Source organism: Lathyrus oleraceus, chromosome 5, assembly GCF_024323335.1.
Source record: "Lathyrus oleraceus cultivar Zhongwan6 chromosome 5, CAAS_Psat_ZW6_1.0, whole genome shotgun sequence".
In the NCBI taxonomy this organism is placed as follows: domain Eukaryota; kingdom Viridiplantae; phylum Streptophyta; class Magnoliopsida; order Fabales; family Fabaceae; genus Lathyrus; species Lathyrus oleraceus.
This window is the reverse complement of record NC_066583.1, coordinates 155,745,848-155,769,915: the sequence shown is the minus strand read 5'-3', so window position 1 is coordinate 155,769,915 and position 24,068 is coordinate 155,745,848. Positions and strand designations below refer to the sequence as shown.

Sequence of the window (24,068 nt, the reverse complement as noted above, 5' to 3'; positions counted from 1 at the left end):
GTAAACTTCTTCTTCTAATGGACCGTTCAGAAATGCAGATTTTACATCTAAATGCATCAGAGGCCAATTCCTGTTAGCAGCTATTGCAATCACCATTCTGATTGTTTCATGTCTTGCTACAGGTGCAAACACTTCAGAGTAATCCAACCCAGGTTTCTGTAGAAATCCTCTGGCTACCAACCTTGCTTTATGTTTGCCAATTGAACCATCTGGATTTAACTTCTACTTGAAAACCCATCTGACGCTGATGGCTTTCTTGTCTTTTGGAAGTTCTGTCAGCTTCCAAGTCTTGTTTCTCTCTATAGCATCAAGTTCTTCTTTCATGACCTTCAGCCAGAGATTCTGCTTAAGAGCCTCTTCTGTACTTATGGGTTCAGAGTCTACTAACATGGCACACTGAATAACTTCTCCTTCAGAGTCTACTTCAGTGTCTTGCAGCATGTCAAATTCTGCATATCTTCTGGAGATGTTTCTGATTCTTTATGGTCTCTGAACTTGTTCAGAGTCTTGAGCTTCAGAGTTTCTAGCTTCAGATGGTTGACTTCCTCCAGAGCTTTGACCATCTTCAGGGGCTGGCATATTTCCAGAGTCTGAATTGCCACCAGAATCTGGATTACCATCAGAGTCTGGGTCATCAGAGTCTGGATCATCAGAGTCACCTTCATCTTCTGAGTCTTCTCCAGAGTCAGAATCACTATCAGAATCAGAATCAACGTCAGAGTTTACTCCAACTTCAGAAATTCTTAACTCTGACCTTTCTTCAGAAGTTCTAACATCAGAATCAGATTGAGACTTATCCCAATTCCAAAATTCTGATTCCTTCACAATTACATCTCTGCTGAATTCAATTTTGTTGGTTTCTGGATAATAGAGCTTGTATGCACCTGTACTGTGGTACCCTATCAGAATCATCACTTTGCTTCTATCATCCAGCTTCTGTCTTCTGGCTTCTGGAACATGTTTATAGCAAACAGAACCAAACACCTTCAGATGACTAACACTTTGCTTATCTCCAGTCCACTTCTGTATTGGAACTATTTCCTTCAACTTCTTCGTAGGACATCGGTTGAGTACATACGTTGCAGTGGCAACAGCTTCTCCCCAGAGCTTCTGAGGAAGTTTCTTCTCCTTTAGCATGCTTCTCACCATATCAAGCAAAGTGCGGTTTCTTCTTTCAGCAAGACCATTGTGTTGAGGGGTATAAGGAGCAGTAACCTCATGCTTAATTCCATTCTCCTCACAGAACTTCTGGAACTCTTTGGAGTTATACTCACCTCCACCGTCAGTTCTAAGAATCTTCAACTTCTGACCACTCTGATTCTCAGCCTTCATTCTGAACTTCTTGAATTCATCAAACACCTCGTGTTTAAACTTAATAAGGGATACCCATGTCATTCTTGTGAATTCATCAACAAATAACACAAAGTATTTATTCCCTCCAATCGATGCTACTGGAAATGGACCACATACATCAGAATGTACAACTCCCAAGGCATGTTTTGCTCTTGGAGCAGTTTCTGACGCAAATGGCAATCGTGGTTGTTTTCCTTCCATGCAAACTTTGCATGACTTTTCAGGCTTCTTAATTGCAGGAATTCCATGTACCAACTTCTTTGAATTCAGATGTTTTAAGCTTCTAAAATTCAAATGACCAAATCTTCTATGCCACAACTCACTCTCCTTCTCAGCACTTGTTGCACTAAGACATTCTGAGTCTGCAGTTCTGACATTCACCTTGAATGTTCTATTCCTTCCCTGTTCTGACTCCATAATCAACTTCTGATTGCAGTCATACAACTTCAGAAGATTGTCCTTCATGGTAACTGAAAAACCTTTCTCAATTAATTGTCCCACACTCATCAGATTGCTTCTGATGCCAGGTACATACCACACGTTCTGAATCAATGTTGTTTTCCCATTGTTCAGAATCACTCTGACATTTCTCATACCTTCTGCATTAAGATATTTGTCATCAGCACATCTGATATTTGTCCTCTTTTCAGAGTCAAAGTCAACCAGCCACTTCTTGTTTCCAGTAAGATGATTTGAACAGCCAGTGTCCATATACCACCAGTCTATCAGATCCATATCATCAGATTCAGAGGCCATCAATAGCACAGATTCGTCATCAGAACTTCTGGCTATATTTGCTTCTTCTGATTTTCTCTCCTTGTTTGACCAACAGTCTCTAGCAAAGTGACCAAACTTCTTACAACAGTAACATTGGATCTTCTTCTTGTCATACTTCTCTTTTCCCTTCTGAGCATTCTTTTGGCTATCAGAGGTTGAGCTTTCTGACTTCTGACCACCATCAGATCTTCTCCTGGCTTCTGACTGCTTCTGATACCTCCTATCAGAAGTTGCTTTCAGAGCCTGCTGCTCTACTTCCCTTTCAGAAGTTCTCTCAGTCAAACGCAACTCTTGCGCTTCTAGACTGCTCTGCAGCTCTTCAATTCTCATGGTGCTCAGATCTTTGGAATGTTCTATTGCTACCACAATGTAATCAAATTGAGAGGTAAGGGATCTCAATACCTTCTCCATGATTGTTTCTTCAAAAAGAGTTTCTCCACACGCTTTCATCTCATTAGTGATCAGAATCACTCTGGAGATGTATTCAGAAACTTTCTCATTATTCTTCATGTTGAGATTCTCATATTGCTTTCTCAAGGACTGAAGCTTCACCTTCTTCACTGATGCGTCACCACCATAACATCTAACCAGTGTGTCCCACGCAGCCTTTGCTGTCGTTGAATCTGCAATCTTCTCAAACACATTTACATCAACACATTGATAAATGAAGAACAATGCTTTCTGATCCTTCTTCCTTACTTCCTTCTGCGCGTTTTTCTGTTCATCCGTCGCATCTGCTGCTACCGGAACATAACCGTCAGTGACAAGATCTAGAACATCTTGAGCACCAAACAGTACACGCATTTGGATCATCCAACGATTCCAGTTTTTACCGTCAAATACTGGATGTTTGGTGTTCATGTTGTCGTTTTCGTTCATCTTTCTACCTTGCACAGTACACTCAGATTTCTCACAGTGTTTCCCAACCCACAGAATTAAAATTCTGATCAGATTTTGTTCAAGATTCAACACGAATCTAAGAATCAAAATCAAACACACAAGACCTCACGTTCACTCGTGTTTCCCGTGTTTCCCAATGAATCCGAACCGGAGCTCTAGATACCAATTGTTGGTGCAAAGGTAGAATAAATGATGAACTGAAATATTCTATTAAGAGAATGACGGCTACAAAACATGATAAAAGTTACAATGATTGTCACCCTATTTATAAGCTAAAACTAGGGTTACTAGAATAGGATAAAATACTAAAATACCCTCTAACAAACTTAGGGGCTAAGAAAATAGTACAACTAATAAATATGAATTACTTCTAATATATATATATATATATATATATATATATATATATATATATATATATACACACACACACACACTTAAGTGCTCAAATAAGATGTAACTTTTTGTCTGAATATATAAATTATGCAGTAGAAACGTTTCTGTGAGAATATTATGTTCACTGTAAGAATATGTTAGGAAAGAGGTGAGTTTGAATTTGAAAAATACTTCTATTTATAATGAACCATGTATCTCTTGAATTTTTAGAAACAATGGTTTCAAAATATTTGTGATCATTTGCAATGTTATGAAAATGTTTTATGATCATTAGAGATGAAGAGGTAAGACAATGGTTCAAAAAATTTCAACATGATATAAAGGTTAATCGATTGACATACATAGGTTATTTGATCATCCTTTCCGTAACGTTCAAAAAATTATGTGAAAAACAAGGAGTTTAATAGATTTACAAGGAAGGGCTAATCGATTTACATAGTTAATTTTTGAATGGTTAATTGATTGATCAGATAGGGTAACCTATTATCTTTAATGAAAATGCATTTTTCGCTACAAACAGGAACATGGTTAATCGATTGACTAGGTATGGTTAATGGATTACCTAGCTAAATACTTAGAAAAATTTCTAAGTTAAAAATGTCAATTTTTACCAATTTGAAAATAATGCATAAAATGAGCTTGAAAGTTTTTGAGCATCTAAGGTCTATATCATATAAAAAAACATATTGTACTTTAGTTTATCTTGTTTATCTTCAAATTTTATAACTTAATCATTTTATTTCCTTGAAACATAACCTTGAGTTTGAGAAAGAGTTTGGTTTGAGTGAATCTGGAATTTAAATTCATACATTTTACCTTTGATTTAGCAAAAATATGAGAATCTGTCATTCTGCATGCTTTCGGAGAATAAAATTCGGATGGTAGGGACATTATCACTACAAGAAAATTACATTTTATCCTCAAATATTTAACGTTGACCCAAAATTGATGCTATTAGCGTTGATGTTACGTTGTCAAAAAAACATTTTATCCTCAAATATTTAGCGTCGATCCAAAATTGACACTATTAGCGTCGATGTTACGTTGCCAAAAATGGACACTGACATGGTTAGCCATTTAATATTTAACTTTTAATTTGTCATTAATATTGTCGTCGATAACAACCGACACTAAATTCATTCCTAGCCTGATTTAATTTAAATTTTATTTAATATATTTTTATTAAGTATTACCATCTCATATGACTGATGTTAACGTAATGAATTATGTGCACATTTTTATTTATTATTTATCTATTTAACGTATTAATGTCAATTTAGAACGACGCTCGTTTAATCTCACCCATAAATTATACTTATGTTTTATTTATTTATTTATAAAATATTAGTGTCACCTAGGCCCGATGCGATTATTTACTTAACTAATTAAAAGGTAGTGTCGATTCACACCGACTATAGTTTATTGTCAGCCAAAAATTGTTATTATTTATTTATTTAGAATCAATACTACGTACATGTGGCAAAACGGGCCCGGTCCGCTGGGCATGCCCGTTTTGCCCGCACTTTAGTGCGGGGCGGGCCAAGGATTTAGGCCCTCACCCTCTAATGTGTCCGCCCCGTCCCGCCCCATTTTTTTCGCGGGCTTTCGCTGGCACGTGCATTTACATAAATTTTTGAATTTTTAGGCTTAAAGAGTGTAGTGCCCGCGGGCTTTCCCCGCCTTGCCCTCATTTTTTTGCGGGGCGAGCCTAAGTTTTAGGCTCACATCCTCAACTATAACCGTCCCGCCCCGTTTTTTTGCGGGCTTTTGCTGGGCGGGCCTAAACAGGGCAGGAATGCTAGTTTTCCACCCTTACTACTACGTAAAATCTTTTTCACCATAGTTGGAAAAGAGATATCATCATGGTTGACCAACCGTGGTAAGATAGAAGTGGTAGTAAGTATGTTGTCTTCCACCACGAGCGTATGACTGTAATGGTAAACTCGGTTGCGTGCTACCTATCACAACGGTTGGTTTACACAATAGTGGTGAAATATTTAAAGGTCACGGGCTTGATTCTCAGCCATATCATGATATATAATAATTGGACATTATCTATCACCACGGGCAACTTAATCAACCATGGTGAAATACTTTATTTTTTTTTAAATAGATTTTTTTATTATTCCATATATACCTCATTTTTTGTACCTGTATTTTATACGATGTATTTTACCACAATAGAACCAATAAATATGTGTATCTTTGTAAACAAAATATTGCTTTAATATATTTACATCAAATCCAAAAATATAGCAAACATATAATTACAAAATATGGCTATACCAAAATTTAACCAACATAAATATTATTTAAATCAAACATAAAAATATAGCAAATTTATATTACAAACTCGTGTGTAATTTCCCTGACTATATAGTGCATTGAAGCAATACACGCAACGTGTACAAATATCTTTAAACATGAAGGAAATTAAAGATCTATACAAAAATGAAGGAAATTAAAGCTCACGTGATTTGAAATAATAGGAAACTTAATACATTAATATATTATTGTAAATATATATACTTGGTCACAAGAATCAACAATGCCGAAAGAGACAATGTTTAACATGTCTTTCATGACCAAAAAAACGCATGTGTATTCTTCTTTCAGTTTCCTCGTCTACAAATTTAAACAGTTCAGTAATATATAACCACACATGCATGTAACTATATATAAATGAATCTCACAAGTAACTCACTTACCAAAGGCGTATAATATGTGGGACTTTTATTTCTATATTCGTTCAACATATGGTATCGCTTCACAACTCTATATATTGAAAAGTATTTAAACAAATTACACAGTAATATAAATAAGTCAATGAAAATATTACTAAAAGTATCATAAATTAAACATAAACTTACATAGAAATAATATGTTTCATCTTTGGTTCAAGTGGTCTGTCTAAGGAACATAACGTAATGACCATATTCGTCTGAAGGGAGATGATTGTCAATTGTCGATTATCACTGAATGAAAGCATAATTAGTGTTTGGTAAAACATGAAAAATAACTATAATAAAGAAACTACAATTTTCAAAATTACTCACAAATCGATAAATGGTGCAAAGTAACATTATTTATCCCTCTTACTCAATCGTGATGATATAAAATATTCACTCACTTTTGGAGAATAATTTGTAAGTCGAATATTATATGGGTCTAAAAATCCATAAATGTCTAATTTATTTAAGTATATACAAACACGATGAATGTACCTAAATGGTTAAACAAAGTTTAAAAAATAAGTGAGAGATTAGTTTTATACAAACACGATAAATGTATCATAATGAGATATTTAATTCTATACTTACGTGCAACACAACTGTAGTATCCTTACGTCCAGTCACTCGTGTCCAAACATAAAACCTCTTATATCTTTAGGATTGAGATAGAAAACCTATATCTCACTATCATGGTATAATTGAAGAGGAATTAGTTGTTTCTTATCCATAAGGTTAAGTACTAATAGTCTAATTGAATCTTCATAAGGTACCAATATCTCATTATGGATATCGACATAGGCGGCTGGTCAACTTCTCTTAATCTCGTACCATGTAAAACAATTCTTTGTTCAGCAAAATGTTCACCATCTTCATTTGTACACGGTTGGACGGTACCATTCAATCTCTGCATCATAAAAATAACAACAACACAAAACAGAGTCAACACAATATATCCTACATTTAAGACAAAACACTATTCTCACATACTCGAATGAGCTCACCCATCTTTTTCCTGTGAAATTCCTGCTCCTGTGATAACACATCTTCCAACTTCTTATTGTGCACCTCTTATAAATCTTCCAACTCTTTCTTTTATAATTCGTGTTCACTTGCTAACTTCTTCTCAACAATCTAGTACATCTCTTTCTTTTGCATGTTTGTGCTTTTTCTCGACGTGACAAAGAATATTCTCAGGTTGATGCCTTCTCAAACACCACGTACACGTCCATCATGCTCTATTGTTCCGATTGCTTCTACTAATATATCATGTCGTGGTTGTGGAATAAAAGAACCTTGATTAGTCATATCAATCAACGAATCCTACATAACACGAATAAGATATATTGTTACTAAAGCGATTTAAATTACACATAACAAATAATATGCACAAAAAATCGTACTTACAATTTTCTCAGTGATTGGTCGTGAGACATCAAAGTGAACTCTCCATTTAGTCTTTGTCGAGCCCTCTTCCACTTTTCATGTCGTGAAGGTGGAGATGGTTTGCGATCACAACTCATGGGGTCCTTATATCCCATTCGTTGTCTCTTTTCATTAATCATTTTTTTCCTCAAGTTTCCTCTAACCCCCACGAGGAAAACTATGAGAGTATTTGTAATTTTTCCTTGTTTAACTTTTCTGATTCACTTTTAACATGCTATAAACATATTGAAATATTAATTTGCATGTTTGTATCTATAAAGCATAAACATAAAATTATCAGATAAACGATTTCTACTAACCAAGAAATCAACAAAACTACAAGACTTCACAAAAAAAATTCAAACCTTCTTGCTAATAAAATTATACTTCACAGTTAGATGCTCAAGATGAGCCACGGGTTTCGTAATGTAGTTACTCATGAGTTGTTATTTAAAAGCCCTTCCAACATTCACCATCATAAGTGATCCACTTTTTCTTCAACTTATCATCATGAGTAAAGTCAAAAGTAGACTATAGTTACATTAAATGTATTAGTAATTATAAAAAAAATACTATTGAATCATGTAAATTCAAATTAATACCTAAACGGATGTCCACATGCTTTCTTTTATATTTTGTGGTACTTTGGTCCAATCATCTATTAGAATATTAACTTTGCTATGTTCACGAAATGCAACATAACTCTTAAAAAGTGAAGAATTTTCACCATAACATGTCCAAGTTACGAGATTAAACTCGATTGAGAATCTGTAACCCGAGTTACAAACTTTTATTAATCTAGCCATCATTGTAGCACCTCTTTATTTTTTTTCCTCTGTAGTTTAAGATTTATTTGTACGATAATCATTTGTAAAAGTTTCATTTAAGTTTCGTCTTTAGATGAATAGTTCATCTATGTTTAAAAACAACAACAAAATATTAAATCAATCTTAACAAAAACGTACAAACAACAACAACAATGTGTCTAATACACCTTCATCAATAATAAGATACAAACAACAACAACAACAATGTGTCTAATACACATTCATCAACAAAACATATAAAAAACAATAACATAACAAAGGTATCTCATACACATTCAACAACAACATAAGCAACAACAATGTGTCTAATACACATTCATCAATAACACAACATAAACAATAATAAGAAACAACACCAACAACATTAACATTCAACAACAACATTTAACAAAAATATTATTCAACAACAACATTCAATAACAATATAAACATGAACAACAACATTCAACATTCAACAACCTCACTGGCCACTTCTCCCATGGAGCATCCACATTCTATTGACAATGCAAGTAGTGAGTCTCATACACATTCAACAACAACATAAACAACAACGACAACATAAACATGAACATGAACAACAACAACAACCATAAACATTCAATATCACACTACGCCAAAAACTGGAATAAACAGCGCACCTTAGAGGGCGCTTTATTACAAAAGCGCTCTCTAAAGTGAAGCGAAAAATAAGGAGCAATAGACAGCGCACTTTAGAGGGCGCTTTTGTAACAAAGCGCCCTCTAAGGTGAAGCGAAAAAATAAGGAGGAGATACAGGGACAACAATACATGGCGCTTTTTAGAAAGCGCCCTCTAAGGTTACCCTTAGAGGGCGCTTTTAATAAAACGCTGTTATAAGTCCATGTGCATTTCCAGCTTATAAAGCGCTTCTGGAAAGCCTTAGAGAGCGCTTTCATAAGCGCCCTCTTAGGCCCCCTTTAGAGGGCGCTTTTTTTCCACAAGCGCCCTCTAAGGTGAAACGAAAAAATAAGGAGGAGATAGAGGGACAACAATACATGGCGCTTTTTAGAAAGCGCCCTCTAAGGTTACCCTTAGAGGGCGCTTTTAATAAAGCGCTGTTATAAGTCCATGTGCATTTCCAGCTTATAAAGCGCTTCTGGAAAGCCTTAGAGAGCGCTTTCATAAGCGCCCTCTTAGGCCCCCTTTAGAGGGCGCTTTTTTTCCACAAGCGCCCTCTAATGCCCCCTTTAGTAAACATTAAAATTATAACATACTGCGCGTTTTGTTATTTCACTATCTGTTATTTTCGTTCTTTTTCACGTTAGGGTTCTAAGGCGTTTTCCTTCCACCTCTGTTAGATCTACATTATTACTGCGCGTTTCCTCCTTCTACCAATCAAAGGTACACGCTTTTCCCAATTTCTGTTTTATGTTATTGCTTTGTTTTAGCTTTGCCCAATTTCTGTTTTATGTTATTGTTGTCTATGCTACATTTGTTTCGACCATGATAGCGCATGCAATAGGAAATTGACGGTTGGTTTTTAGTGACCATGATAGCGCATGCAATGGGACTACATTACCCAGTAGTTAGGGTTATACGACCTATGAACATATGATTTTGTGTCAACACCAGTATCATTAGAAACCTAGGTCCGAATGTGTTTGAACTCTTCTGAAATTGTTTTTTGTTTATTCTAATTAGTAATGGATAATACATGGATGTCTTCCAATCGATTGTCGAGAGAGTACGAGAATGGGGTATCAGAATTCGTTAAGTTTGCCGTTGCGCACGCCGAAGACCCCAGTAGAATGATATGTCCTTGCTTGGGTTGTTGTTATGGGAAACGGGTTGACGCAGTTCAGTTGACATCGCATCTAATGAGGCATGGAATTGATCGAAGTTATACATGTTGGAATTTGCATGGTGAGAAAAGTAACGAGAATGTTGAACCGGGGGATAGTACGACCTATGCCTCAAACTATAGTGGCGCAGATACATACGATTGTGATCGAGTTGAAGAGATTGCAGAAGCACTTGAAGGAGATCTTAAGGATTGTCCCGAAATGTTTGAGAGGTTGGTAAGTGATGCAGAGAAACCTTTGTATGATGGTTGCACTAAATTCACAAGATTGTCTGCGGTATTAAAGTTGTATAACTTAAAGGCGGGCAATGGATGGTCGGATAAAAGTTTCACAGAGTTATTAGCCCTTTTGAAAGATATGCTTCCTGAGGATAATGTTCTTCCCAATCGAACATATGAGACCAAAAAGATGTTGTGCTCTATTGGCATGAGCTATGATAAGATACATGCATGTCCAAACGATTGCGTTTTGTTTCGAAATGAGTATGCATCGTTAAATGAGTGTCCTAAATGCGGTGTCTCGCGATATAAGAACAAGTTGTCTCCAGCAAAAGTCTTGTGGTATTTTCCTGTTATTCCGAGATTTAGACGCATGTTTCGTAGTGAAACCGATTCAAGACACTTGACCTGGCATGCAAATGAAAGAATTATAGATGGAAAGTATCGACATCCGGCAGATTCACCACAGTGGTTGAAAATTGATAATGATTATCCTGAATTTGGAGAAGAATCAAGAAACCTTCGCTTGGCATTATCTACTGATGGAATGAACCCACACGGTATCCAGAGTATCTCACACAGTACATGGCCTGTGATTATTATGATTTATAACCTACCTCCATGGCTATGTATGAAGCGTAAGTACATGATGTTGTCTATGTTGATTTCTGGACCTAAACAACCAGGGAATGACATAGACGTGTACTTGAAGCCCTTAATCGAAGATTTAAAGATTTTGTGGGAGACCGGTGTTGAGGTTTATGATGGATATAGGAAAGAAAGTTTCAACTTGAGGGCGATGTTGTTTGGCACAATTAATGATTTTCCAGCATACGGAAATCTATCAGGGTATAGCATAAAAGGTCAATGTGCGTGTCCTATTTGTGAAGATAAAACAGATTGGAAGCGCTTGGAGTTTGGTCAGAAGAATGTCTTTCTCGGTCATCGGAGATTCTTAAATTCAAATCATCACTACCGTGGATGGAGAAAGGCGTTCAATGGAGAGACAGAACAAGGCAGAGCTCCACCTATATTGACGGGTGATCAAATTTTTGAAAAGGTGAAAGATTTGGATACTCATTTTGGCAAGCCTTTTGCCCACACACTTGTCAAAAGTGGGTGGAAGAAGAGGTCAGTTTTTTTTGAATTGCCGTATTGGAAGTCCTTGTATGTGAGACATTTTCTTGATGTTATGCATATTGAAAAAAATGTATTTGAAAGTGTTATTGGCACGTTACTCAATATACAAGGAAAGTCTAAGGATGGCCTTAAGGCAAGAAAGGACTTGATAGCGATGGGAATAAGAACTGAATTAGGACCCTTGAAGAAAGGAAAACGAACATATCTACCTCCTGCTGCTTATACTCTATCTAGAAAGGAGAAAAAAACATTGTGTAAGTTTCTAAGTGAAGTTAAAGTTCCAGAAGGGTACTCTTCAGATATTAGAAGACTTGTGTCTATGAAAGACCTCAAGTTAAAGAGTTTAAAGACCCATGATTGCCATGTTATAATGGAACATTTTCTCCCAATAGGTATACGTTCTATTCTTCCAGAAAAAGTAAGAAGCTCTATAACTAAGTTGTGTTCTTTCTTCAAGTCAATTTGCAGTAAGGTGATCAATCCTGCGATCTTACCAATGTTGCAAAAAGAAATCGTTATTACTTTGTGTGAGCTTAAAATGTTTTTTCCTCCATCATTTTTTGACATAATGGTACATCTAGTTGTTCATCTTGTGAAAGAGACACAATTGTGTGGACCAGCTTATATGAGATGGATGTACCCTGTTGAACGTTATATGAAAATATTAAAAGGGTACATGAAGAACCGAAGTCGACCAGAAGGTTGTATGGTTGAAAGATACATTGTTGAAGAAGCGATTGAGTTTTGTACTGAATATTTGTCTAATGTTCAGTCAATCGGACTCCCCAAGTCTCAGCTTGTCGAAAAGAAAGAAGGAAAAAATCTAATTGGAAATAAAATCGTGGCAGTATCAAGGGTCGAACGGGATCAAGTGCATTTGTATGTTCTGCACAATGAGAATGAGGTTGAGCCGTATGTTGAAATTCACAAGGATGTTCTCCGAGGTTTAAATCCCAATAGAAATGAAAATTGGATAGTACGAGAGCACAATCGATGTTTTATACCTTGGTTTAAGGATCATATTTATTCAAAGTATTATTCAGATCCCGCTTCAATAACAGAAAGGTTGAGATGCTTAGCATATGGTCCAAGTTTCCATGTTTTTTCTTATAGCGCATACGCGATTAATGGATACACATTTTATACCAAAGAACAAGATGATAAAAGTACTATGCAGAATAGTGGTGTCACCGTGGTAGCTGAAGCAATGCACATATCAAGTGTGAAGGACTTAAACCCCAAATTTGCAAATTTGTCGTATTTTGGTGTTATCGAGCGCATTTGGGTGTTTGATTATGAGAAGTTTCAGATTCCTATATTTGGTTGCAAGTGGGTTGAAAATAATAACGGCATTCGAATGGATAAGTCAGGATTTTTGCAAGTGGATCTTAATAGGGTGGGATACAAAGATGAGTCTTTTATTCTAGCCTCTCAAGCTAGACAAGTGTTCTATGTCAATGATCCGAAAAGTACGAAATGGTCTATAGTTCTTTTTTCCAACAAAGTAATTGATGAAAACACTGAAGATCAAGGTGATATTGATGTTAAGATTGAATCGTTTACCAGAAATGATCAAGATGAGAATATTATATCAAATGATTCATATATTAGAAATGATCATAATGAGGGTATTTGGATCAATCCAACCGTCCGTGTTGTTAAGAGACATGTAGAACATATTCCAACCAAGAAAAGAAAGAGAACTTAGTGAAAAAGGTACAGGTCAAATGATTTTAATTGTTTTCTTTATTACAGGTAAAATGACTTTTATGATTTTAATTGTTTTTACATTTGTCATTTGATTTTAATTGTTTTCTTTATTACAGGTAAAATGGCTATTATGAAGTCAATTATTCGTGCAAGGGGCAAGGGATACTCGAAAGTATCAATTGATATTTGTTTAGATGGAGATGTTCCATTGTCGTCAAGCCTCATTCGCGTAGATGATGATGCTGGATATTTGAAAGTATCCCTCTACGACAATGGAACATGTCCATCTAAACAAATATCAATTCTATCTTCAAAAGATAAGAGACCAAAAATATAAGGGGATTACGCAGCAAATCGAGTCAGTTGCATCAAAAAAAAAAGGTATAAACACAATTATATGATATTTATGCATAGAAAATGTTAATTCTTGATCTTATACATCACCTAACTAATTTTATGATATTTTAGGTTCATGCTATTGATATTGAACAAAAAGAGGTTGTTGCTAAGAAGACTGCTGCTAGCAAAAAAAACATACATCTCATAGATGCTTTTGCTACTTAGTTTTATTTCTTTTTAAGTTATGAATTGGTTGTATATTTAGAATCTTTAGAAGTTAAACAATTATATATCAGTGGATTGTTGTATATGTATGGATTGTTGTATATAAGGCTTGTTGAATGCAATGTGTGAAAAAGGGCTTCAAATTATACAGTTTTGGGTGTACTGCTTCAATATACAGGTTGTCTAAAATAAATAAAAAAATATAGCGCTTTTTAAAAAAAAAAAAATTTAAATAACCACCCACTTTAGAGGGCGCTTTCCAGTAAAAGCGCCCTCTAAACCCTTAAAAGTTTCCACTTTAGAGGGCGCTTTCCAGTAAAAGCGCCCTCTAAACCCTTAAAAGTTTCCACTTTATAGGGCGCTTTCCAGTAAAAGCGCCCTCTAAACCCTTAAATGTTTCCACTTTAGAGGGCGCTTTCTTTAAAAAGCGCCCTCTAAAGTGGCCCTTAAAGGGCTTAAAGAGCCACTTTAGACAGCGCTTTCACCAGGAAAAAAACGCTGTCTTTACCTATGCCAGCGCCAGATTAGAGGGCGCTTTAAAGCGCTGTTATAGGCCAAAAAAAGCGCCCTCTTTTCCCTCTTTTGGCGTAGTGTCAATAACTCAAACATAAACATCAACAAGAACATGGACATATTGTACGTACATGGTAAAAAGTTTACGTACCAGAAACGTGATGAATAAGTAAAGAGCTTTTTATTGTGATTTTTGTCCTCTTTTCTTCGTCTTTTGACTCTGAATTCACTTTTTATTGCTTTGTAAAAGGAAAACCCAAGAACGAACGATATTGATAGCATTTTTCGTGGATTTGTAAAACCGAAACCCAAGAAAGAACTACATGATGGCTTGGTATGTTAACCAAAGAACGAAAGATAATGATGATAGTGTGTTTCGTTTCGGTTAATGAAGATGAAAAATATGGGTTAAACTTGTTGTTCCTTTTGGGTTGGTTGCATTATACAAAATAACAATGAAGGATTCAAGATGTTTTGACACTGAAGGGACACATGTGGGACATGGTGTTCAAGGATGTGTGACACATCAGATCCCTACTGCTGTTGTTGCATTGACACATTTTTCTATTTGAATCTGAGCGTGTTTTTCATATTGTGTGCAACGTGATTTGTTGCTATTGTTTAACCATATTTGTGTGATTTGTTTGACAAATGTTTGAAGATCAAATCAATTTAAATGGATATTTGAATTTGAATTTGAATTATTAATCAATCATATCTTTTGTTGGAAACTTTTGTGTAACAAATCAGATCCAACAATATCAGCTATTATTCTAGACGAGAATAAATCAAATATATAAGGAAAAAAAGTCAAAATCAAATTGCTATTTAAGGAGACTCAAATCTCACATTGGTTGCAAGTTTTGAAAATTCCTAATATTATGATTTATTTTTTGAATATTTATTTGAGTTTTTGTTATTCACCACTCTAGCATATCATAACACATAGAATTTGGTTCTTTAGTTTAGTTGTAATCCAACGTTAATATTTTGTTTATTTAGTTGACCACTTGAAATTATTAATATTATTAATAGAGAAAAAGTGTGATGGATTCTTCTGACTATTAGAGTGAAATAGTTCAAGAGTATTCTAAATAAAAAATCACTAGGATTTGGAAGCTCGTGATTTGGCATTGAAAAATTGAACATCAAAGTCTTTCGAAAATCATCTCCAATCCAAACCAAACCATATTTTTTTCTCTCATCTTCTAAAATTCCTCGTGTCAAAATCGCCTTCAAATCAGTTTCCTTCAAATTATCTTCTCAAACCAGTTTCAGCTCAGGGTTTTAAATCATCTTCTAAAAAAGATTTAGGTTTTTAGCTCGTGAGTAACCCAGAGTGAACAAAGAAACACAACTTTAATTGAACCCAGAGCTCGTGATTCAGTATTGGTTTCGCCTATTTCAGAAGGTAAATGTCCCTGATTATTCAATTTTGTTGTTCAGTGATGGATAATTTTCATATAGGAAGTAGAAAACTCACCAATTTCATGACGCATGGGTTATTTGTATCCTGTTTTCTATGTTTAGTGATGGATAATTTTCATATAGGAAGTAGAAAACTCACCAATTTCATGACTGGAGAGCTTAAAAATGAAAAATGCAAAAGCCATAATTTTTTATGAACTAATGTGTGCGTAATAATAACAATTGTTCTGTTATGTAATTGCGACTGTGCTGTTTGGTTTTCACTAAGCTCAATTTTGTTGTTCATATATATTGAACCTTCCACTATTTTGTCTTCAAGTTCTGAGTCAAGTTGATGTTCCTTATACCATTCATGTGGTATGTTTACTTAACTCCTTATGACGATTGTTTGTGATTTTTCCATGCTTAAGACTCTACTTTAGTTTTCTCATAAAACATCAATGAATCATTATGAGTCATTGACATCCATTTCCATTTCAGATTCAGGTTCACAGGAAAACCAGAAGTTTTACTATAACAACTTGCTGACGCATCCCTACTAAAACATCAATGGACCATTGCTTATTGTTTTTGATATGTTGAACTTGTCTTTCCCTGTTATTTGTTTCTGCCATCTTTGCACTGAATGTTGTTGAATTATTATTGTTTTGGATAGTTTTCTTATTATGTTTTATAGGTCAATCTTGTGAATGAAATTTTAAGCTAGTACAAATTAGGTGGAAAAGTACAAAATTGAATGAATGAATTGAATAAAATTAAAAGAACAAAACTAAATGAATTGGATGATAGATTTGTGGGTACTTTCCTTGTAATTTGATTGTTATAATTTGATTTTGGTTTTTTAATCAACAACTACTTATATAATTGGATAATTTGGATGTTTATCTTTCATGCCAGTTGTTTTGCTGTGTGACTATGCATTGTGCACATTACAGACTTTCAATTTGTTTTGTTGGCTTGTTCTATTGGATTCCCCACATGTTCTTGTTTCTTTGCACATGGGTTGCTAATTCACATCTTACCATTAGCAACTCATGTAGTCTTGAACATTAGCAAAAAAAAATATCTTAAAATTTTTAAGTGCTTGCAAATGACACCATAAATGATTTTAGTTTTTTGTCATTAATTTGATTTGACATTTCGATTAAGCATTTCAATTCAGTGCTTCGATTCTGCGGTTTGATCAGGGGATTCCACTCGATGCCATAGTTTGTATGTTGTTATATTCATCTCACTGTGATTATGAATTTCGGTTGTTCATTCTTACTTGCTCACTGTGATTATGAATTTAGGTTGTTCATTCTTACTTGCTCACTGTGAACTTTGCTTGTTATTTCAGCTCTAGATCACAAGTATCGTTCTGCCGCACTTGATTTGCAACACTCACAACTCTAGCTTCTTGTCATCTCCTTTTTCGATCTTCAATTCAAGTATTCACTAATTTTTGAAGCTATCATTTGATGCTAATTGCTGGAAACTTTAACTTAAACAAATAGTAATTAGCCAAACATCTCACTCTGTAATGTTGCAATGGTAATAATCTAGTAATTATTAGGTTCTTTGTATGGACAAGTGTTGCCATCAATGAGGTAGGAATAAATTGATATTTGATAGTTGTATCTCTCACATAAAACTAAGAAACTTAAATGCACTTAAGTATATTTCTTAATAAGCGTACAACTTGTCTTTTTTACTTATAAATCAGGTCGGAGTAGTATTTCATTTACTAAATTCTCTTATTTATTATAGATAGTAGAGTTATTGAAAAGAAATAAAATAGTGAAAAAAATAATAAATATTGTATTGATATTTTAAAGAGATATTTATTTTGAGACATTACTTTAATAAACAATTTTATTAAGTATAATTAATAATTATTTTAATAATATTTTAAGATTAAAATATCAAATCATTTTTTTAAGAATTGTGAATATGACAATTTTTTATGTGATCGAGGAAATAGTATTTAGAGCAAACAATTTTTCATATGCAATGCTAGCTTTCATGTAATCTATCTTAAATTAATCACTATGGATCCGATCCTACCCACTAAAAAAAAGGAAAAAAAAGACAAGTTATTTTTTAATTCATTGAACAATAATGCAAATACATCGGATTAAATGATAGATGAGATGCGTTAATTAGTACTCCCTCCGGTCTCATATGTAAGAAAAAAAAAAATTTGGAGTCTCAAATATAAGCAAAAATTAATTACAATGGTTACAATTAAATATACCATTCCAATTTTACCCTCAAATTTAGTTTTTCAATATTCATGTTTATTCCTATAATAACTCCACTTTTTACACTTCCAAAAAAGTATTTATTCTGAAACGTTGCATTTGTTATCATTGGTTTTTGAAAAGTCATATATTCTATTATAAATGGTGCAGTATCATCTTGTACAAAACTCCATGAGTCTTGTTCTTCCTTTTTTTTTATACTCTAAAAATGGCAAACCCACATCATTTAGCTAATGAGTTTCCATCTTTTGATTTAGGTATCGAAGACAATAAAGTTCCTGAAACAATTCAAACTCCAACAAATGAAAGTGCAGAAAATATCACTCCAAAGAATGAAAGTGAAAATGCTCTAACTCCAACAAATGAAAACACCATTGTTGAATACTTAGATATGGATGAGTTTGATCTGAACAAATTACCAGCATTGAACTTCTACAGGAAATTTTAGTAAGAGTAAGTGGAATATATAACCACTAAATGACTAATCATTAAATGGTATTAATAAAAATTGACTAACCATTAAATGGTTATAATAAAAATATTAATTTATTTCTAAATTAATAAATAAGGGTAAATATGGAAAAAATGTATATTTTCCATTATTTAAATGAATATATAGCCACTTTCTTAAAGGGTGAGTTTTTTTTTTTTTTCTTACATATGAGACCGGAGGGAGTAAGTTTTTCTTGGAAATATTTAATACTTAAAAAAAATGAAATGATTAATTATTCCTTTAGTTATATAATGAATGATTTAGATAACTATTATATATATATTAAAGAAAATAAGTAAATGAAAAAAAAAATATTTTTATTAAAATATATTGGAATAATGAAAATAATATTAACTAAAATATAAAAAAAAATATACTAGAAACTAAAAAGCACTATTCATTTTGAGATAGTCATTCATTCTAAGACGCAGGGTGTAATATTTTCTTTTATTTGAGAAAGAATACGTTATTTGGTGACAGAGAGTGATACACGCCGGATAGACATAACCTAGGAAACAGAATCTTGTTATTTGGACCCTACCCATCTTTTTTTCTTAATATTTATTATTATTATATTTCTAACATCCTTTTTTGCATCGTAGAAACGCGCTTCAAATTATAGTGCAACACGCACTTCCTTCCACTTTCCCGTGCTTCTTCTCCCTCCATCGATAACAATTAACAACAATGGAATCGGAGAAAACAACCACTCTCAATCTCATCTTCTTCGGACCCTACATCAGACCTTCATACCCCATCCTCCTTCTCATCTTCACCTTCCTCGCCATCCTCTTTCTCCAATTCTCCACCCGCTCTCTCTTCCCCCTTTCCATCCTCCTCGACCAACCACCACAGCCCACCACCTGCTCCGCTTTCTTCCACCACGTTCCTCCCAGAAAAATCATCAAGTCGATCGTCGATTTCGGCGCCGTCGGCGATGGCAAAACCTCCAACACCCAATCCTTCCGAAACGCGATTCGCTACATGCAGCGTTTTCAAAACAAAGGTGGCTCCCAGCTTAATATCCCCGCTGGCACGTGGCTTACTGGTAGTTTTAATCTCACCAGTGATTTCACGCTTTTTCTTCATCACGGTGCGGTTATTTTAGGTTCTCAGGTATGAATTGGACTTTTCAGCCTCTGCATGTGATTTCGATTTGTGTCTTTTACCGGAGAAAGTTGTTAAATGTTTGTTTTATGCCGTGTTCTCATTCAATTTTCTGTTGTTTTCTGTGTATCTTTATTAGTAAAAGTTCTTTATGTTTGGTGCAGTACTATTATTTCAATCACATGGAACCCACCAAATAAAATCATGATTCTTTTCACTTTTGACACCTCACTATTTTTGTTTATTAATGACTACATAATTCTTTATGGTTTTAGAAATTGGATGAATGTGTGAATTTTTATTTTTGAATTTAAAGTTTTGGATTATATTTCACAGGATCCAAAAGAATGGCCTATTATTGAACCTCTTCCTTCTTATGGAAGGGGAAGAGAGAGGTTAGGAGGAAGACACATTAGTCTTATACATGCTAATGGTGTCCGTAATGTTGTAATCACAGGTAAACTAAAATAGTACTTGCTTTTTCCATTCTAAGTTACACTACATGGTTGGTTCCTATAAAGCACACTGTTGCTACCGGACACTACACACTACAAACATGTCAACATTGATAATAATTTTAACAATAACAACGATCAAACTTATCCCATTAAATAGAATCGGTTATATGGATCAACTTTCGGACACCTGACACACTTTTAATAGGAAGTTTTGATGCCACACTCTTAACTATTCCTTGTGTTGTTTATTTTTATTATATTATTTTGTAGGAGAAAATGGAACAGTTGATGGTCAAGGGAAGATGTGGTGGGAACTATGGTGGAACAGAACATTGGAGCACACAAGAGGCCACCTCCTTGAACTCATGAACTCAGAAAATGTTTTAGTTTCAAATCTCACCTTTAGAAATTCACCTTTCTGGACCATCCATCCTGTTTACTGCAGGTTTGTGTTTTTTGGGCTATTTGTCTCTTCTATAGATTAACACTGTAAGAGTCTTATGGATAAAAATCTTAATTTAAATTAAGCGCTTTATCTTATAAGTGTTTATTTATAAGTTATTTCTATAACAAAAGATAAAATAAAGTCAAATTATTTTTGTATAAGCTAAAAGCTATTTTCATACGCTATCCTAGAGATAAAGTCAAATTATTTCTATAACAGTTATAACAGACTTCTGGAGTGCTTATACTCATTATTGATAGCTTTTAGTAATTTTTGGGAAACTAATGTTGGAGCACAAAGTTGAAGATGAAGATGAAGATGGAAGAAGACAGAGAAAGAGAAGAGAGAGAGAGAGAGAAAACAGTTATAACAAACTTTGAGAGAGAGAAACTCTTTTGTGAAAATATCTCATAAATTCACTACTCTACTGAAATTCAGTTAAATGAGTTGTTTATATAGAAAACTAGACTGTCAAGTAGGCACTAGCTAACTAAAAGCTAAACAATAAAGCTAACTGCCACGTGGGCAAACAACTACTAAACCACTCCAGAAGCTAGACACAGCTTCTGGGACAACACAGGAACACCTTCTGATCAACACCAGCTTCTGAACATGCATTACTTCTAACACCTATTACTCCATAATTCAGTTCCTTTTATTGGAGATCTTTTAAGTTAGGTGTGTCCTGTCTAATTATATAAAGGATGCACGTTTAAAGAAAATCAGTGCATTATTTGTGTCTCGTTTGTTGCTAGCTTTTGTAATTACATAAACACTTTGAGGTTTAATGAAATGCTGTGTTTTGATTCAGTAATGTTGTGATCAAAGGGATGACAATCTTGGCCCCTCTTAATGCCCCAAATACTGATGGCATAGACCCAGGTTTGTTCTTTACCTGTTGGCTTGTTCTGCACAAGTTCAAGTGAACAAATGTTATGCATAATTCATTTTATAGTTTCTTACGAGTGATTTTCCTTATCTCGTGGTTTTTCAGACTCGAGTACCAACGTTTGTATTGAAGATAACTACATAGAAAGCGGGGATGATCTTGTAGCCATCAAGAGTGGTTGGGATCAATATGGAATCACCATGGCTAAGCCTAGCACAAACATCATAGTGAGAAGAGTTTCAGGCACAACCCCAACTTGCTCGGGAGTAGGAATAGGCAGTGAGATGTCAGGTGGAGTTTCAAATATTATAATAGAGGATTTGCACGTGTGGAACTCTGCAGCTGGTGTTCGTATAAAATCTGATAATGGCAGAGGGGGGTACGTAACGAATGTGAGTATAAGCAATATAAGAATGGAGAGAGTGAAGATACCAATTAGGTTCAGTAGAGGTTCGAATGATCATCCTGATGATGGGTGGGATTCAAAAGCTGTTCCTAGATTTAAAAATATTTTAATCAGCAATGTGGTCAGTGTAAATTCAACAAAAGCTCCGGTTCTGGAAGGTGTAGAGGGTTCATCATTTGAAGGCTTGTGCTTCAAGAATATTACTCTTCTCGGTGGAGCCTTATCTGCAAAATGGCGTTGTGAACATGTCGCTGGTTTCGCCAATGGGGTGTTCCCTGTTCCGTGTCCTGAGTTGCTGAACAATGGCACTTCATCATGGTGTTGACTTTGCTGATTTACTTTTGCGGATTGTGAATGGTTTAAAATTCCAGCAATGGTGAAAACCAGATCAGTTGACTCACATTGTTGCTTGATTGAGCAGTTTTCTGAATCGTGCTCAAGCAGATTATTTTGCTACTTGTGAAAAATGAGTTGCAATAACGGATTGGGCTTGTGAAGCCTGAAATTATTCGACATGAAACCTTCTGGCCTACCTCTGATGACATGGACAAATAATCTGACTGGTTTCAGATTTGTGATTGAAATGTGTATGATTACCGTTGAACTTGATTGATATATCATGTCAAGCGCCCCCTCTCTAACCCTGGTTGGTGACTATATAAGGCGGAGTTGCACCTTAGTTTTAGAGGTTTAACCAATGATTTTTATGTTTTACTTAACTTGATTGTTTTCTTGAACATTATTTGTTACTGTTGTATAGAAAGTTTATTCACTGGGAGAGAACCCAAACATGAATACAGTGGAGACAAATTTGACTCAGATTTAATCTCTTTGATACTGAAAATTTCATTCTAAAAATAATATTTATTTATTTGTTCAATATTTTTCTTTAAAGCAATGTAGTTCCTAGCAAAGCCAGCAGTGAACTCCAAGACTGTCACATAACTTGTATTTCTAGCAACCCCAAAACACTCGTCTGCAAAGACATGTTACAAAATGGTGTATTTCATTTGCATAACTTGTATTGACAAAAGCTGAGAATCAAGATGAAGATGAAATCCTATTCTTCATTTTTCTTCATGTTCTTCATTCTAGCCTTTAGCAGCATACAAGTAAGCTTAGCAGACTGTGATAATCTACAGGACACATGCCCCACATCTCTGTCAGAAAAAAAGACAGCATTCATCAATGGTCTCTCCTGCAATAACCCAGCTAACAAATCTGCTCATGATTTCAAGACCATGGAATTAAGCAAGGCTGGTTCAAGAGATCGGTTTGGTTCATCGGTCAACATTGTGAGTGCTTCAAAGTTCCCTGGCCTCAACACTCTTGGGATCTCAATTGGTAGAACGGACATTGAAGCGGATGGAATTGTGAACCTCCATAATCATCCAAGAGCTAGCGAGATGATCTTTGTTAACGAAGGTGTATTGGAAGTTGGATTTCTCGATACACAAAATAAGCTTTTTCAGAAGGCTTTGAAGGAAGGTGATGTGTTTGTGCTCCCTAAGGGCTTGTTCCATTACTTTTTAAATCGCGGTGTACAAGTCGCAACTGTGTTTTCTGTGTTTAATAGCCAAAATCCAGGGTTCCAATCCCTTACATCCAAACCTTCTACTTCTGAATCAGTTGAGAAGATAAAGAGGAAGCTTATATCACTTTCTGAATTACAGCTTGATAGTGTAAATGATTTGAGTTTGGCTGTGTCGGAGATTATTTACAGTTAATCGTTTGTGTTTTGTATCATGATTTGATTTGGAAATTAATTTACTTTCAAAACATAGTTCTATTTATTTACATTTGAAGGCATGCTGTATGAGTCGCTGGATATTATGGATTATGATAATGATATTTGTAGTTTGAAATCTGATTTTTCCAACTCCTTATTATTTTGCTTCATCATCAGGCTTCCTACTTTCTATATTTATATTTTACTTTTTATTATACCTCACCCACTCCATTTACGGGTATGACAATTTTTTCTTTACAGTTTCTTGATAAACACAAGGCCTTTTTGAATGGGGAGAGATACTGTGACAAAACAAATTAAGTGTTCAATTTTGTAACTAAGAATTGACAATGTAAAATAGTATATTCATTTATCATTCTTAACAAAAACACTAAAAAAAACTCCCCTTCTCCCCGACAAGAATGTTTTACATTTCGGGAAATTACAATGGTCGGAAATGGAGTCCAATCAAATGATATAGTCTGAATGCTCGGGTG

General features: G+C 34.7%; 1 long non-coding RNA gene and 1 pseudogene across 3 annotated transcripts; both read left to right on the top strand.

Annotated features, from left to right (window-relative positions):
• Nucleotides 1-15,433: 15,433 nt before the first annotated feature.
• Nucleotides 15,434-17,386, top strand: LOC127079745 (uncharacterized). Of its 3 annotated transcripts, XR_007787951.1 has the most exons (4): nucleotides 15,434-15,784; nucleotides 16,121-16,158; nucleotides 16,282-17,053; nucleotides 17,094-17,386. It is a non-coding gene; the product is annotated as an uncharacterized LOC127079745 (long non-coding RNA). The 3 variants fall into 3 exon arrangements; XR_007787950.1 differs by lacking the exon at nucleotides 16,121-16,158; XR_007787949.1 differs by lacking the exon at nucleotides 15,434-15,784 and having other exon boundaries at nucleotides 16,084-16,158.
• A 1,733-nt stretch (nucleotides 17,387-19,119) lies between these two features.
• On the top strand, nucleotides 19,120-23,625 carry LOC127079744 (probable polygalacturonase; annotated as a pseudogene).
• Nucleotides 23,626-24,068: the final 443 nt, after the last annotated feature.